Below are 17,133 nucleotides of genomic sequence, written 5' to 3'. Positions count from 1 at the left end.
AGATACTTGATACGATTCAATTGTCTTAAATTTACCAAGGCTTGATTTGTGACCCAAGATATGATCTCTCCTGGAGAATGTTCCATGAGCACTTGAGAAGAAAGTGTATTCTGTTGTTTTGGATGGGATGTCCTATAAATATCAATTAAGTGCATCTTGTTTAATGTGTCATTTAAAGCTTATGTTTCCTTATTTATTTTCATTTTGGATGATCTGTCCATTGGTGAAATGGGGTGTTAAAGTCCCCTACTATTATTGTGTTACTATCGATTTCCCCTTTTATGGCTGTTAGCATTGCCTATGTATTGAGGTGCTCCTATGTTGGGTGCATAAATATTTACAATTGTTATATTTTCTTCTTGGATTGATCCCTTGATCATTATGTAGTGTCCTTCTTTGTGTCTTGTAATAGTCTTTGTTTTAAAGTCTATTTTGTCTGATATGAGAATTGCTACTCCAGCTTTCTTTTGATTTCCATTTGCATGGAACATCTTTTTCCATCCCCTTACTTTCAGTCTGTATGTGTCCCTAGGTCTGAAGTGGGTCTCTTGTAGACAGCATATATATATGGGTCTTGTTTTTGTATCCATTCAGCCAGTCTGTGTCTTTTGGTGGGAGCATTTAATCCTTTTATATTTAAGGTAATTATCGATATGTATGTTCCTATTACCATTTTCTTAATTGTTTTGGGTTTGTTATTGTAGGTCTTTTCCTTCTCTTGTGTTTCCTGCCTAGAGAAGTTCCTTCAGCATTTGTTGTAAAGCTGGTTTCATGGTGCTGAATTCTTTTAACTTTTGCTTGTCTGTAAAGGTTTTAATTTCTCCATCGAATCTGAATGAGATCCTTGCTGGGTAGAGTAATCTTGGTTGTAGGTTTTCCCCTTTCATCACTTTAAATATGCCCTGCCACTCCCTCTGTCTTGCAGAGTTTCTGCTGAAAGATCAGCTGTTAACCTTATGGGGATTCCCTTGTATGTTATTTGTTGCTTTTCCCTTGCTGCTTTTAATATTTTTTCTTTGTATTTAATTTTTAATAGTTTGATTAATATGTATCTTGGCGTGTTTCTCCTTGGAGTATGGGACTCTCTGCGCTTCCTGGACTTGATTATTTGCTTTCCCATGTTAGGGAAGTTTTTGACTATAATCTCTTCAAATATTTTCTCAGACCGTTTCTTTTTCTCTCCTCTTCTGGGACCCCTACAATTTGAATGTTGGTGAGTTTAATGTTGTCCCAGAGGTCTCTGAGACTGTCCTCAATTCTTTTCATTCTTTTTTCTTTATTCTGCTCTGTGGTAGTTATTTCACTGTCTTATCTTCCAGGTCACTTATCCGTTCTTCTGCCTCAGTTATTCTGCTACTGGTTCCTCCTAGAGAATGTTTAATTTCATTTATTTTGTTGTTCCATCATTGTTTGTTTGCTCTTTAGTTCTTCTAGGTCCTTGTTAAACGTTTCTTGTATTTTCTCCATTCTATTTCCAAGATTTTGGATCATCTTTACTATCATTACTCTGAATTCTTTTTCAGGTAGACTGCCTATTTCCTCTTCACTTGTTTGGTCTTGTGAGTTTGTACCTTGCTCCTTCATCTGCTGCATATTTTTCTGTCTTCTCATTTTGCTTAACTTACTGTGTTTGGGGCCTCCTTTTTGCAGGCTGCAGGTTCGTAGTTCCCGTTGTTTTGGTGTTTCCCCCCAGTGGGTGAGGTTGGTTCAGTGGCTTGTGTAGGCTTCCTGGTGGAGGGGACTGGTGCCTGTGTTCTGGTGGGTGGGGTTGGATCTTGTCTTTTTGGTGGGCAGGACCGCATCCGGTGGTGTGTTTTGGGGTGCCTGTGAACTTAGTATGATTTTAGACCACCTCTCTGCTACTGGGTGGGGTTGTGTTCCTGTCTTGCTGGTTGATTGGCATGGGGTGTCCAGCACTGGAGCTTGCTGGCCATAGGGTGGAGCTGGGTCTTTGCGTTGAGATGGAGATCTCTGCGAGAGCTCTCGCCCATTGATGTTATGTGGGGCTGGGAGGTCTCTGGTGGTCCAGTGTCCTGAACTTGGCTCTCCCACGTCAGAGGCTCAGGCCTGACACCAGGCCAGAACATCAAGACCCTGTCAGCCACATGGCAGGTAGGAGACAGCTAAATATGCACGTATCTCAACGGCTTCTTAAGTAATGGGGAAGATGTGATGCATGAAGGACACCAACTCAAGTCTCACAGCTTAGTTCTGTGATCTTGGACCAGGCAGTTAACTTCTCTGTGCGTTGGATTTCCTTTCGTGCAGCACCTCCTCACCCCAGAGGCCCAGTCAGGTGTTAGGGAAGGGCTGTTGCTCACAGGCTGTGCAGGGAGGAAGCCCTGGAGGCTGGAGCAGGACGGTGGCACAGGAGCAAACTGTAGGAGCAGTTTTGAAAGTTGAGGTGGGGGTGTCAGTGCTGCTTCTGCTAAGCTGGTCCCTTTCAGGAAGCTCTTCATGGAAGTGGCTGGCTGCAAGACCTAGTGAGCTTCTGAACTTAGAATGTGCTCTGCTTAGAGACTTGTTCTCAGCTGTGGATCTAGTCACCAGTTCTGTCAGTTCTAGCACCTAACACCATTGGGAAATTCAAGCTAATGAAGAAGATTAGAAAAAATACAATAAAAACTAGGGATAGGTGAGTACACAAAATATGTACTATTCTTTGAAATTCTTGGAGATAACTCAATTCACAAAAATTGGCTCTGTGATTTCTTGACACAGTAGGAAAATACCATCACTCATAGAAATTTTATTGGTAATTAGCAATTAGCAATTGCTTAGGAGAAGTAAAACTTTTCCTGGTACTGAGATGAACTGCTCCCTTGGCCGTTATAGAGAGAACCCTGTGTTCTTCAGTGAACAATGTCCTCACCAATGTTCTCAAAGTTAACATGTTACTTTTAACTTTCAATAATGTGAGCCAATGGGGTAAATGTAAAATGAGTTTGGTGAAAGCAGTACTGTGAGGGAGGGGAACCAAACAACTGTGTCCAGACTAGGTAAATTGCATTTTGACAAAATAGTTTAATGTGAGCTTACAGTTTTTAAAAAACAGCTTTATTGAGGTATAATTGACAAATAGGAATTGTATATATTTAAGGTGAACAACTTGATGTTTTGCTATATGTATACATTGTGAAATGATCACCACAATCAAGCTAATTAACATATCCATCACCTTACATAGTTACCATTTTCTTCATCTTTTTCTCTTTTTCTTTCTTTCTTTTTTTTTTAAGTGGGTATGTGTGTTAAGAATACTTAAAATCTACTGCCTTAGCAAATTTCAAGTATACAATATGGTATTGTTAACTTTAGTCACCATGCTGTACGTTAGATCTCCAGAACTTTCTCATCTTGCATAACTGAAACTCTGTGCCCTTTGATCAACATCTCCCCATCCCCTTCCCTGCCCTGCCCCCAACTCCTGGCAACTACCATTCTACGCTATGCTTTTAAGAGTTTGACTATTTCAGATTTTACATATAAGTGAGATCAATGATCTGAGCATAAATCTTATATCTAGAGGAAAATAGAGACTGCCTGACAGTCCTTTATAAATTAAATCTCTTAACTAGGTTTTGATAAAATTAAGTGGCAGTGACTTCAGTGTTATCCTTTCAGTAATTGCTGAAGAACAGGTAAGTCATGTTGCTGGCTGAGTGCAGACCAATGTGCTTAACAGCTAAGCAGGGAGTAAGTTTGACAGTTTGTGTAAGTTGAGGAGCCTAGTAGGATACATGCCACATGGAAAGCTCCACAGTTTCCATTGGTAATTGGGTGGAGCCCAGGCAAGGTCAAGACTCTTTTTTGATTAATAGCTTCAGTTTTGCTCTAACACAGAGACAAATGGGCAAAGGAGGCCATCAATTTTCACTCCAAGGAAAATAGTCTAATCTGGAGATCAGGAGCCAATCCCCACAAGCACTGTCTGTAGATGAAATATTGTATCTGTGTGCTGCTAGTTTTCATTCATTCAGTAATATTTATTAAGTACCATCTATGCATTTGGCATCATTCCCTTAAAGTGTGTCAAATATTTTTAAATAAATGGACATTCAGAGCAAAATTCTTACATGTGGGAGATCTGCAAAACTGTATTTTGATGTTTAGGAAGTTCTCACACTTTAAAAATTTGGGAACCATTGCCAAAGGCCATATTTCTATAATTTCAGCCTGCAAAACCTTAGATGTTACAAAGCATTTGCTTTGACCATTAAAAAATCTTAATAAAATTCCCCTGATAATACAGCATGTACTGAAACTTCTCAGTCAAATCAGTTGCCTTCATAGGACCTGAAAGCTTAGTGATGGGCACCACTTCTTTGTCCCAGCTTCTGTAGGGCTCTACTGAATGCTTTCTTTTTTAATAAATTTATTTAATTAATTAATTAATTTATTTTTGGCTGTGTTGGGTCTGTTGATGCGCACGGGCTTTCTTTAGTTGTGGCGAGCGGGGGCTACTCTTGATTGCAGTGTGTGGGCTTCTCATTGTGGTGACTTCTCTTGTTGTGGAGCATGGGCTCTAGGCGCGCGGGCTTCATTAATTGTGGCATGCAGGCTCAGTAGTTGTGGCTTGCAGCCTCTAGAGCACAGGCTCAGTAGTTGTGGCTTAGTTGCTCCACAGCATGTGGGATCTTCCTGGACCAGGGCTCGAACCCGTGTCCCCTGCATTGGCAGGCGGATTCTTAACCGCTGCGCCACCAGGGAAGCCCTGAATGCTTTCTTTAGTGGACTTTTATGCTAATGTTTTGCTCTGTTAACAAGGGCACTTAAATTTGAAAATGGGTAGGAAGACCTTCTGGGATTTGTCCTACAAACTGCCAGCTAGCTTTTCTTCTGCTCTCTGCCCTTGACTTTTTAAAAAAAATTATTTATTTATTTATTTATTTATTTTTGGCTCTTTTGGGTCTTAGTTGCCATGCGTGGGCTTTCTCTAGTTGCGGCGAGCGGGGGCTACTCTTTGTTGTGGTGCGAGGGCTTCTCATTGCGGTGGCTTCTCTTGTTGCGGAGCACAGGCTCTAGGTGCGTGGGCTTCAGTAGCTGTGGCACGTGGGCTCAGTAGTTGTGGCTCGCGGGCTCTAGAGCGCAGGCTCAGTAGTTGTGGTGTACGGACTTAGTTGCTCTGTGGCATGTGGGATCTTCCCGGACCAGGGCTTGAACCTCTGTCCCCTGCATTGGCAGGCAGATTCTTAACCACTGAGCCACCAGGGAAGCCCTGCCCTTGACTTCTTGGCTTCTCTTTATCTCTTTTCCTGGAAGGAAAAGAAAGAATTTCTTGATTGCAGGTGTGTCGACAGATGTCCTTAACTTTGCTTGCCCTCAGCAATGGACCCAAGGAATTTTGCTGTAATATTCTGGGTTACCCAAGTATTCCAGCTAGTATTTCCCAGCACTGGAGAAGAGTTATATCAAGTTGGTGGATACCATCAATTTTTCTGTTTTTTTAAAAAATGATATTTTGCAACCTTAAAGCATTTGTTTGGTCTCTGTATGCAGGGAGAAAGCATGTCTAGCAGTGCTGTTTTTGCCTGAAGGTGTCCCTGACTTTTAGAGCCTCCTCCTTCCCTCCCTCCCCCTTCTGCTCTCCTCTGCCCTTCCTCCCCCTTTTACTCGTCCCCCCCTCCTCCATGCCCTTCTCCTTTCCTTCCTCGTCCCTTTCCCCACTCTTACTTCTCTTTTTCTCCTCCTCCTCCTTATTATTATTATACTTTCACAAAAGCTGCAGCCAAGGTCCAGTTGTTACTATTTTGGTAGGTTCCCTGTGCTTCGCAAGGGCTGCAGGATTACTTCTGAACTGCAAAGTGACATAAGTCCTGCTATTTTTAACATCCTAAATAGTTCTACAATTCATCCACCTTTCTCATGTTCACAGTCATCTATCTAGCCCAAGACACACTTGTCTCTGGCCTAGAGAAGTTCACCTTTCATGAAAGAATGGTTGAGTGAGAACAAGTTAGTATTTTTGCCCTACTGCTAAAATGACTCCTAAGCAGAAGAGTGGCAAACATCCTAGGAAAATAAATTAATTGCCTTTCACAACATTCCTCTGAGTTCTACCATTTCTTGGGTAAGGCATAGGTGTGCAAAAACCTTAATCCTTGGGTGATGTTTCTACTGTAAAGATAAGCTGAAAACAATAATTTTGGATTTCTAGCAAGATTCAAAATGGTTATACAAAAGAAGCAGTCTTCTACTCAAAGAAATATGAGAGCTAATGAAACTTACATTTTTTCATTTTTGTTTTTAGTACAAGCGTAATATTGTTATATATTTTTACATTATTTTATTTTTGTTTTATTTAATAAACCTTATGTAGCACTTACTATGTTTAATCTGTTCTAATAATTTACAAACATTAACTTATTTAATAAACAACATAGAAAGTGAAAGTCCTTCCTACTATCATTCTGCAAAGATCATCATGCTCAATCATTTGAGAGATTTTTCTATACCTTCTTCTCTTTTCCTTGAACATATAATAATGTTTTATGTTGTTGTTGCTATGATTGCTGTCCTTATTTGTATTACAGTGGAATAACACTCTTTTGCAATTTGCTTTTTCACTTAGCCCTATCTCTTGGGGATCTTTTTATATGAGCACATCTAATTATATATCATTGTGTTCAATGGTTGTATAGTTTTCCATTGTGTGAATAAACCATGGTTTGTTTAGCCATCTTTGTATTGAAGGAAATTTGTGCTGTTGACACCTTTTTACTCATAAACTTTGCATAGTATGGGAGTGCTTTTGAAGGCTAAATTCCTAAGAGTAGAAATGCTGGCTCAACATATTTTGAAACTGTTCTCTACTACACATCTCCTCCAGCAACATATTAGTATACCTGCAACCTCGCACCCTTGTTAACACTAGATATTATAAATTAAAAAACCCCAAATATATAAGCAAAGAATAATAAAGTGCATGTGACTAAGGTATTAAAGATGAAGAAAGAAAAGAAGAATTAAAAGGTAATAATGACAACTAATAGAGAAAAAAATCCACATTGAACCCTGAGTGATTGAAGGAATAGAGAATTTTAAATCTCAGTATTTAGAGTACTTGAAGTTCAATTGCTCTTTGCAACAATACACATGAAAGTCTGGATTTTTTTTTTTTTTTTAATGCTACCTTTACTATGTAAGCTCTGCCCAGCACAATGCTGATATATAGTGGTTGTCGGAGAATATATATTTCTCTTTTTATTTTCTGGGAGTGCCCCTGGTAAAGGGAGAGAATGGATGACAGGCCTGCTGCAAACCATCTGCTTTTCAGCATCACAGAGTTTCAAAAATGAAAGATTAATCATGGTAATTTATGTTGTTATTCATATAGGAAAGTGCCTTGTGTGCAAGTTATCAATTTATTGACTCTCAGTAGCAAAGCCTTGTTTGTGTGCCTGAGTGATGTACATATAAGCAGATAATTATGACATGCCACAATAATGCTGTAATAGAACATAAACATTTTGCTTGGTCTGTAACTGATCAAACCCCCCAAATCTCAGTCCAAAGGTTTTACCCACTCTTACATGCTCCTAATAAAAATAACATTGAAAAATATCAGTAGGGATATTGAAATAGGTAAGTATTCATGTTCTGTAGTATACTGTGTAGCCTATATATTCATAGTCAATTTTTTTACCTCCCATATTTATGTGTCATGGTTCTAGATGCCTCCCTTTTTAACTGATTGCAAGCCAGAGATCCTTGGCAACTGAAGTCATTTGAAAATGTGACATCTGGTAGAGGTACTGGTTAGCTATGAACTGCTGTCTCTTAAGGCGTTTAGAAAGATGAGAGTCCTCATCATGTCTGTCTTTCATTTTAGACAGTTGATGTCATTTTAGACTGTTGATGTCCTTGACTGCTTCAATCAATCAATCAGTGGTCCATGTGGAAGGTGGCTGTTATCTGTTCTACCTTGTGAGGGAGCTTAGCTAATCAACCCTTATTAATTAGTCACTAATCTGTGCTGTGTAGCAACAACTGTTTTCACTAAGTGGTGGCAGCATTAACTGATTGATGGAGGATAATGAACCCCTCCCTAATTACAAAGAAACACTGCTCCTTACCTGTGTAGATGATCCCTTATAGATGAAGGGCCACTGAGGGATGGCTGGGACAGGCACACGATGGCAGGGTCTAATTTGTTTTTAACCTGCTTTTAAGGAGTTGTTTAATTAATATGAGATCACCACATTTAAAGGCTTGAACAGATGCAAACACACACTTGTAGCCAGCTGTGTAATTGACCGCAGTGGAACAGGCCAAGGCTGAGGATACAGACTTCGCTAATCACCTGCTCACCTCTTACCTGTGGCTGTTAAAAGGCCTGTTCTTTTTAGTGCAGGATTCTCTGAATCTATCTAGAAGGCCGTACTGTGTTGGGAGGAGTTTAAATTATATCTTTGATCAAAAACTTGTAAATTGGTTCATCTCTGTTCATTATTCACCATAAATGTTGCTGTTCTTTTTTCTTGTTTGTATTTGTAGCCTTCCTAAAAATCTGGGGTTTGTGTGGATATTGTGTATGGTTGTGGGTAAATAGGTCGCCGGGTTCAAACCTCAGAGCCAAAGAATTCTAGCGTTCTAGGAGTCTTGAGGAGCAGCTCTCTAGTCTGGGGATTAGCAAACTACAGGACAGAGCCAGTCCAGCCTGTGACATGTTTTTGTAAATAAAGTTTTATTGGAACACAGGCATGCTCATCTGTGCATGTATTGTCCATGCTGCTTTATTGCTACAATGGCAGAGTTGAGGAGTTGTGTCAGAGGCCATATGATGCACAAAGCTGAAGTTATTTACTACTTGGCTCTTTATAGAAAAAGTTTGCTGACTTTTGAGATCAAGGGTTCAATCTACATTATGTTTTCCAGCTTTTGTTGTAAAGTTCAAGTTGTTTTTTAAAAAGGTGCTAGATGTCAGGTGGGGTTGGGCAATACTCAGTTGTTTTTTAAAATTAATTTTTATTGGAGTATCGTTGATTTACAATGTTGTGTTAGTTTCTGCTGTACAGCAAAGTGAATCAGTTATACATATACATGTATCCACTCTTTTTTAGATTCTTTTCCCATATAGGTCATTACAGAGTATTGAATAGTCAGTTTCTTTACGAAAGATTTTCGGAGACTTTAATATGTCAACATGCATGATGTACATTGTAAATGTTGAAGAAGAAAATAAAGTATGCAGAATTTTTACAATATCATTGCATCTCTAAGAACACGTCCAGGAAGAAACTCACTATCTCACAGGGCAGCCAATAGCATTTTAAAATAATCTGATTCTATAATGTGGGAAACTACCTCTTAGTGACTTTCACTTTTTCATTTTTGTTCTACCCTCCAGAGTCACATAAAGTAGATCTGGGTTCTCTCCAATAAGAAAATCCTTCAAATATTTAAAGACAGTCATTATATCTCTTCACTAAGTAGTTTCTTCTTATCCTTCTACTTTTCTCTTACGGTTTGTTCTCAAGATCCTTTGTCAACCTGCTCATTCTTCTTTGGATCCACAGTAGTTTGTCAACATTCTTTTAAAACCTGGTTCTAAATATTTAGAGAATCTGAAAGAAGTTATAGATTCTTCCTTAGAAAATACACATACTCCAAAATAAAATGTTACATACAATTTTATGAGGTTCATGGATTCTTTGAAGCGAATCTATGTCAGTTGATTCTTGCTGAAGAACCTCTGTCTGAATTACGTCAGCCAAAACTGAATACAATTTTCACTCCAGATAGATAATAGTGCAAGTAGCATAAGGTGTATTAAACATGGCATACTTAAAAAATTTAGCTTCAGCACTTTTATCTCATGTAGATTTTGTCAGAAACTAAAATCCTCAAATCTTTTTACGTATAGTGTTCTTTCACCATATATCTCCATACTGTACTTTCGCAGGTGAAAATTTTAATCTGAAAGCAGGACTTTATGGTTATTTTTATTAAGTTAGGTTCACTCCATTGTTTTATTCTGTCATGATCTTCTTGAATCTTAGCTCCATCATCTGATGTATTAGTTATCCTTCCAAGATTTATCATCTGCAAATTGGATACGAATGTAATTTCTCTTTTCTCTTTAAAAAAATTTTATTGAGGTATAGTTGATTTATAACATTGTATTTAATTTCTGTTGTACAACAAAGTGATTCAGTTATATATATATTATTTTTCATATTCTTTTTGCATTATGGTTTATCACAGGATATTGAATATAGTTCCCTGTGCTATGCAGTAGGACCTTGTTTTTTATCCATCCTACATATAAGAGTTTGCATCTGCTAATCACAAACTCCCAGTCCTTCCCTCCTCCACCGCTCCTCCCCCTTGACAACCACAAGTCTGTTCTCTATATCTGTAAGTCTGTTTTTGTTTCATAGATATATTCATTTGTGTCATGTTTTAGATTCCACATGTAAGTGATATCATATGGCATTTGTCTTTCTCTTTCTGACTTACTTTGCTTAGTATGATAATCTCTAGGTCCATCCATGTTGCTGCAAATGACATTATTTCATTCTTTTTAATGGCTGAGTAATATTCCATTATATATATAATGTCCACTATATATATGTATATGTATATATCTCCATCTTCCTTATCCATTCATCTGTCGATGGACATTTAGGTTGTTTCCATGTCTTGGCTATTGTAAATAGTGCTGCTATGAACATAGGGGGTGCATGTATCTTTTCAAACTATAGTTTTGTCTGGGTATGTGCCCAGGAGTGGGATTGCTGGATCACATGGCAACTCTATTTTTATTATTTTGAGGAACCTCCATACTGTTTTCCACAGTGGTTGTACCAGTTTACCGAATGTAATTTCTTATTTGCCCAAATCACTGACAAAACTGCTGAATAAGACAAGGCTTTGTAGGGACATATCATAGCTTTGAAGACAGTTGCCAAGTTTGATGTCTTTCCATTAATCAGCTGCTTTGATCATTATATCCAATTCATAACTATTTATATTATAAACCACTTCTCTAATTAAATGCTTTTCAGAAATAAACACCCTGAGATGACAGCATCCCCATATCTGCAACATGATAACTTTTCTTAAAGCAAAACAAATAAAAAAAAGTGAAGTTAGTCTAACATGGAAATTCTGTTGACTTTTATTTATAAGTTCTCCCCTTTCAAAAGTTCACTTATTCAACAGCTATTGATTGAAAGAAGCAAATATAAATGAAGTGCCTATCATAGTACCCAGAACAAGGCCAACTGCACAATATTATGCTAATTTTCTTCCTTTTCTATTTCCTTCCTTCTTTCCTCTCTTTCCTTCCCCCCTCCCTCCTTTCTTCCCCCCTCCCTCCTTTCTTCCCCCCTCCCTCCTTTCTTCCCCCTCCCTCTTTCTCTCTCTCACTTTCTTTCACAGTTGTATACATGATGCTGTATGCACAGAGGATTCAAAGATAGATAAAGACAATTCCTGTTTTCAAGAAGCCCATGGTCTAGTGGGGAAGATGAATACTCAAAATATATGTAAATTCCTCCCAAATTATAATTTCCCCTTATGTGAAATCTGATTTTTAAAAATTTGCTTCTGAATACTTTTTCTTTTCTAACACAGTAGATTGGGATCTAGGTTTAAATCTAGTTTCTCCTCTCAGTCTCTGTCACAGTACCTAGCTTCGATGCATCAAATATTTGTTCAGTTGTTTATTATACATCTCCATCACCACAATGCAAGCTCCACAAGAGAGAAACTTTGCATTTGTTGTTCACATATCCCCAAGATCCAGAATAATAGCATGAAATATACTAGATGCTCAATAAATACTGTATTATATGGAATCTAAGAAGCCATCAGTTGTAAGCTATACCATTATTTTACATACGCAAAGAAAGAAAAGCACTACCAATTAATTTATGATACCTACTGAGATAGTGATGAAAAGATGCATCCTTGTTTCAGAGTTGTTAAAATGTGAAATAATATGCACCTTCAATTCAATGAGTAAGGATAATTGTCAAATGGATGGGAGAATTGACGATCTTATAATAATGATTTTCAAGTATCAAATAACAAACATTTATTGAGTAGTTGTCACATGCAGTATTCTGGTTGGGTACTTCCTTCAAGTCATCCCTGACCATACCACCTTGGGGAACTCCTCCTCCTGCATTCCTGAAGCTATAGAAACTCAAGAGTCTGACAACACAGTTTAGGACTTAATTATGTACTGCCTTTTATTGATCACCACGGTTCTAGTGAAGTAGCAGTCTTGTCTCCACAAGTAAATTATAAGCCCTTTGAGCACAGGAACCAGTTTTTTAAAAAATTACATATTCTTCACAGTGCTTCCCCTTTCTATTACCCAGAAAGGAGAACATGGCAATTTAAAAACTTGCAGGATTGAATATTAAGTATAGAGAAAACCTAAGAATGCTTTTAGACAGATGGATAAGAGACTAATAGAGATGAACAGATTGAAGGAATGTGTGAGAAGGTATAACGTAATGAAAAGAATATTTATGACATATCATTCCAGAGGATGCTGGTGAGATTGATTCAAAAGCACAGGGGCAGGGGGCAGGCTTATTAAGAAGCAAGGAGATGTTGCAGATGAACAGGCAGGCATAAGAAAATCCCTCATCATTTATTTCCCTAGGAAAATCCAAAAGGAAAGAAGGGGACTAAATGGGAAGAAATGGAGAAAACAAGTCTCTTGTAATCTCATTAGCTTCCCTCTCTCTTGCCTTTTCTTCACCACCTTCTCAACGCTCCAGAGAGCTAAAACTCAAATGCAGGCCGTTCCCCCTTTGCTGTCAACACCTACCTCCTTTTCGCCACCTCTTCTTACTACTTTCCTCAGCAATCCAAGGCTTTAAGTAGGTAGGTCTTTCTTAATAAAGCATCTCTCCTTCTAGATTTAGACATATTCTTGGAATTATGGGGAGAAAGAAATGGTAACACAGGGGAATATGGGGAAGAGGAAGAAGTCTATAGTTCATAATCGCTTTTTTTTTTTGCATGTGCTAGGATCTTTACATAAGACCTTTTATTTAATCACAGTCACCCTCCTTAAAGATTTTAGATATCTGTCCAAAGTATCAAAGGCATTAACTAGCAAAGCTGTCGTGCAAACTCTGGTCTGTCTCTAGAACCCAGAACTCATGCTGGCTTTTTACAACATCACTTTGCCATTCAGTAGATTGTTTCTCCTCCTTCTAATTATGAAAGATTTGTTTTCTTATGTATTCTTGTATTTAATACCTAGGTATCTTTTCGTCACTTAAAGAGATTTTGCTAAGATTTAGTATGTTTTAAATATGTTTAGTTACACAAGTTATACAGTTTGTAGTGAAAACAGTTGGAAAGTACTGATAAGCAAAATGAAGAAGATAAAAGGTCACCCACCATCCTATGTGCCATGATTTTTAAAACCACTAAGATGTAAAACAACCCCTCCTCCATTACAAAATATTTTGAATAAGAATATAAGCTTAAGTGCTCACTCAGAGACAGATACTTGGACATGGACTAATAGATCAGTGGCCTGGAATTTCATCCCTTGACCAAAGTATTAGTTTTAGGCCTTCTTGTTGTGGGGTCTGTGTTTTGTTTTATTTTCTTTCCTAATGAGCAATTGAACCAAAGGATCAGGTTTAATTATAACTAGAGTCCCTTTCTGTGTGTACATCACTGCAGACCTAATTGTAGGCTGGCATCCCTGCTGTGCCCTGAGTGGTCATTAGCTTGCTGATAACGGACTGTTCTTGTCAACAAGGCCTCATTAACCATTGTTTTTTCAGAAAAATAGTTGTAAGGGTTTGAACTTGTGATTGAGGACGCACTGGGCTCATGGTGCTAAGGGAAACTTTACTTGTTACACGGCTAGAACCAAGGACTCTCGACTCGAGTAAGTGATGCTACACAGGGAAGACCTACCTGGCTGTGCCCTGCAGTACCAGGCATGTGATGTAATGGGAGGAACCCTGACCTGAGAGTGATCAGGCCAGCCTTCTAGACCAAGCACTGCAGCTGACTTTGGGCGAATCATTTTGCTTTCTATTCCTCAGCTTCTGCATCTGAAAATGAGAAGGTTTTACTCAATGATTAGTGAGATAACTTTTTGCAAGTAAAAATAATTTTGCGTGGTGCTTATGCAATTTTTTTTTTTCTTTTCTTTTCTTTCTTTCTTTTTTGTGTGTGTGTGTGTCCATGATTTTATCTTCTTAGGTTACACACTAGAGGGCAGTGGTACATTAATATTATAAACTATGAGTGTGATTGGTACTGCACTCAGCTGAAATTCATAGATGTTTGGGTTAGTAAGGAAATTTATATACTTATATACTCATATAAAATATAGGAAGCTGTTTTGTAGTTTCCCCGGTTGACACTCATCTTGCCCTTTTTGAATATTTGCAGTGTTGGGAATCTTGCTACTTCACAAGCCAGCTTTTTCTCTTGTTAGTTCTAGTTATTAGAGAGTTATTTCTTTAACTAAAGAACAATCTACCTACTTATAGCTTCCACTAACTGGTCCCATGGCAAGACAGAAAACTCTGTTTATTTCTTGTAATGGTACTCCAAATATCAATATTTCCTAGACTCATACTACTGAATAGTTGCAGTTACCATTTGTTGGTAATTGAACACCCTAAATTTATGATCTAGTATATATCAGGCACTGTACCTGGCATCTTATTTGCATTATTTTATTTATCTTTAAAGTTAACTCTGAGGGAGAGTTCATCTTTATTTATTTTTATTTTATAGAGGCTCAGACCAAAATCCTATAACCAATAAGAAGTGAAAATGGGACTTGAACCTGGGCCTATCTGATTAAAATTCCTGCCACTGGCTACAACACGTCATCTCCTTTTATAGATGTGACGATCAAGACCCAGAGACAGTAAGCAGCTTGTCCCAGATCACACAGCAAAATAGGAAAAGAGTGAGAACTAGATTCTAGATCTTTGGAGTGCACATTCATTTTTTCTTTACATTACAGTATAGTACATTCAAGACCATTGTCATTTAATTCCCAAGTACTCTTCTCTATATATGAATTGTCCCCATTTCCTGTCATTGTTATTCTGATGGTTTCCTTGATATCCTGTCATGTCCTCTGAGCATACTCTTAATTTGCTGCATCCTTTCTAAATTATAAAACTCAGAATTCAAAACAATGCTCTGTCTAAACAGTACAGAAGGCACTGAGCCTGTACTTCCTGTCATTTGGACTTAATTTTCCAATTCACATTGTCTAAGGTTGCATTAGTATTTTAGTATAATTTTGGCTTATTTCAAGCATAAGGTCAATAATACCCTTTGTTCCTTTTAATTTTATTTTAATTTTTATGAAATGTAAGAATAAGACAAAATGATCCTGTCACATTCTTACTAATAGAAAAAATCCTCCTGATCTGATGAGGAGTCCTTTTGAGTTGATAAAAAGCTATGGAAAAATCTTGGTTTCTTAAGATATTCAAAAGATGTGAATGTGAAGATATTCCAGTTTCTGGGATGATGACTGGATTCATGTTTTATGTCAATGTACATGTTTTTTTTTTTTTTTTTTTTGCTTTCCTGTCAGAAATGCACACTTACTCCATGTGGGGCACATTTGTTTTCCCCTGTCCATTGTCTCTTGCCGTAGCACAACCTTGACATCTTTGTAAGACAGGCTGCCTGAGACGGGCTGTTGTTCAAGGGGCCCTGCCTTTCTCTAGCTAAGAGATGGGCGTGTGAAGCAATACTCTCTGTTCTAGGACTGGGAATCTTGACCTGAGTGGTAGAGGATAGAAAACTTGGAGGCTTGATTCATCCTGATGACAGTAGTGCCCCCTGAGCAGTCTGCCCAGTAGATCCTGTTGTCCTTACTCTTCAAAATTTCCTTTGATCTGTGAGTGACTTCATGTATCATTCCAATAATACAGATGTATATGTACATATATACTACACATATATTATTTTTAAAGTCAGAATCAGTTTCTGATAATTGCAACTAAAACAGTCCTCAGTCATACACTGATCTTTGGAATATATTTACTTTTTAAAAATAGCCTTATCAGAAAGTTCTACTGTTTCATGACATAATAGAATAGCTAATCTACCCAACAGAGTTTGTTCATCTAATATCACATTTATTGTACAAACTGTTTTGTGAAACATTTTTGGTATTATAGCTTTAAAATATATTTGCCACACCTAATGCAATAGATGCGTTCTTCAAAAACTAGTGATAGGGACTTCCCTGGTGGCACAGTGGTTAAGAATCCGCCTGCCAATGCAGGGGACACGTGTTCGATCCCTGGTCTGGGAAGATCCCACATGTTGCAGAGCAACTAAGCCTGTGCGCCACAGCTACTGAGCCTGTGCACTAGAGTCCATGAGCCACAGCCACAACTACTGAAGCCCTCACGCCTAGAGCCCGTGCTTCACAACAAGAGAAGCCACTGCAATGAGAAGCCCGCACACTGCAACGAAGAGTAGCCCCCGCTCACCACAACTAGAGAAAGCCTGCATGCAGCAACGAAGACCCAACACAGCCAAAAATAAATAAATAAAAAAACAAAAAAAACAAAAAAAAAACTAGTGATGGGGAAACAGATGGTGAGATATACCATGTTCTTGGATTGGAAGAAGCAATATTGTGAAAATGACTATACTACCCAAAGCAATCTACAGATTCAATGCAATCCCTATCAAATTACCAATGGCATTTTTTACAGAACTAGAATAAAAAATCTTAAAATTTGTAGGAGACACAGAAGATCCCGAATAGCCAAAGCAATCTTGAGGCAAAAAAAACAGAACTGGAGGAATCAGACTCCCTGACTTCAGACTCTACTACAAAACTACAGTAATCAAGCCAACATGGTACAAAAACAGAAATATAGATCAATGGAACAGGATAGAAAGCCCAGAGATAAACCTACACACCTATGGTCAACTAATCTATGACAAAGGAGGCAAGGATATACAGTGGAGTAAAGACAGTCTCTTCAATAAGTGGTGCTGGGAAAACTGGACAGCTACATGTAAAAGAATGAAATTAGAACACTCCCTAACACCGTACACAAAAATAAACTCAAAATGGATTAAAGACCTAAATGTAACACCGGACACTATAAAACTCTTAGAGGAAAACATAGGAAGAACACTCTTTGA

The sequence above is a fragment of the Eschrichtius robustus genome, chromosome 12 (genome assembly GCF_028021215.1).
Source record: "Eschrichtius robustus isolate mEscRob2 chromosome 12, mEscRob2.pri, whole genome shotgun sequence".
NCBI classification, from domain to species: Eukaryota; Metazoa; Chordata; class Mammalia; order Artiodactyla; family Eschrichtiidae; genus Eschrichtius; species Eschrichtius robustus.
Note: the sequence above shows the minus strand (reverse complement) of the source record.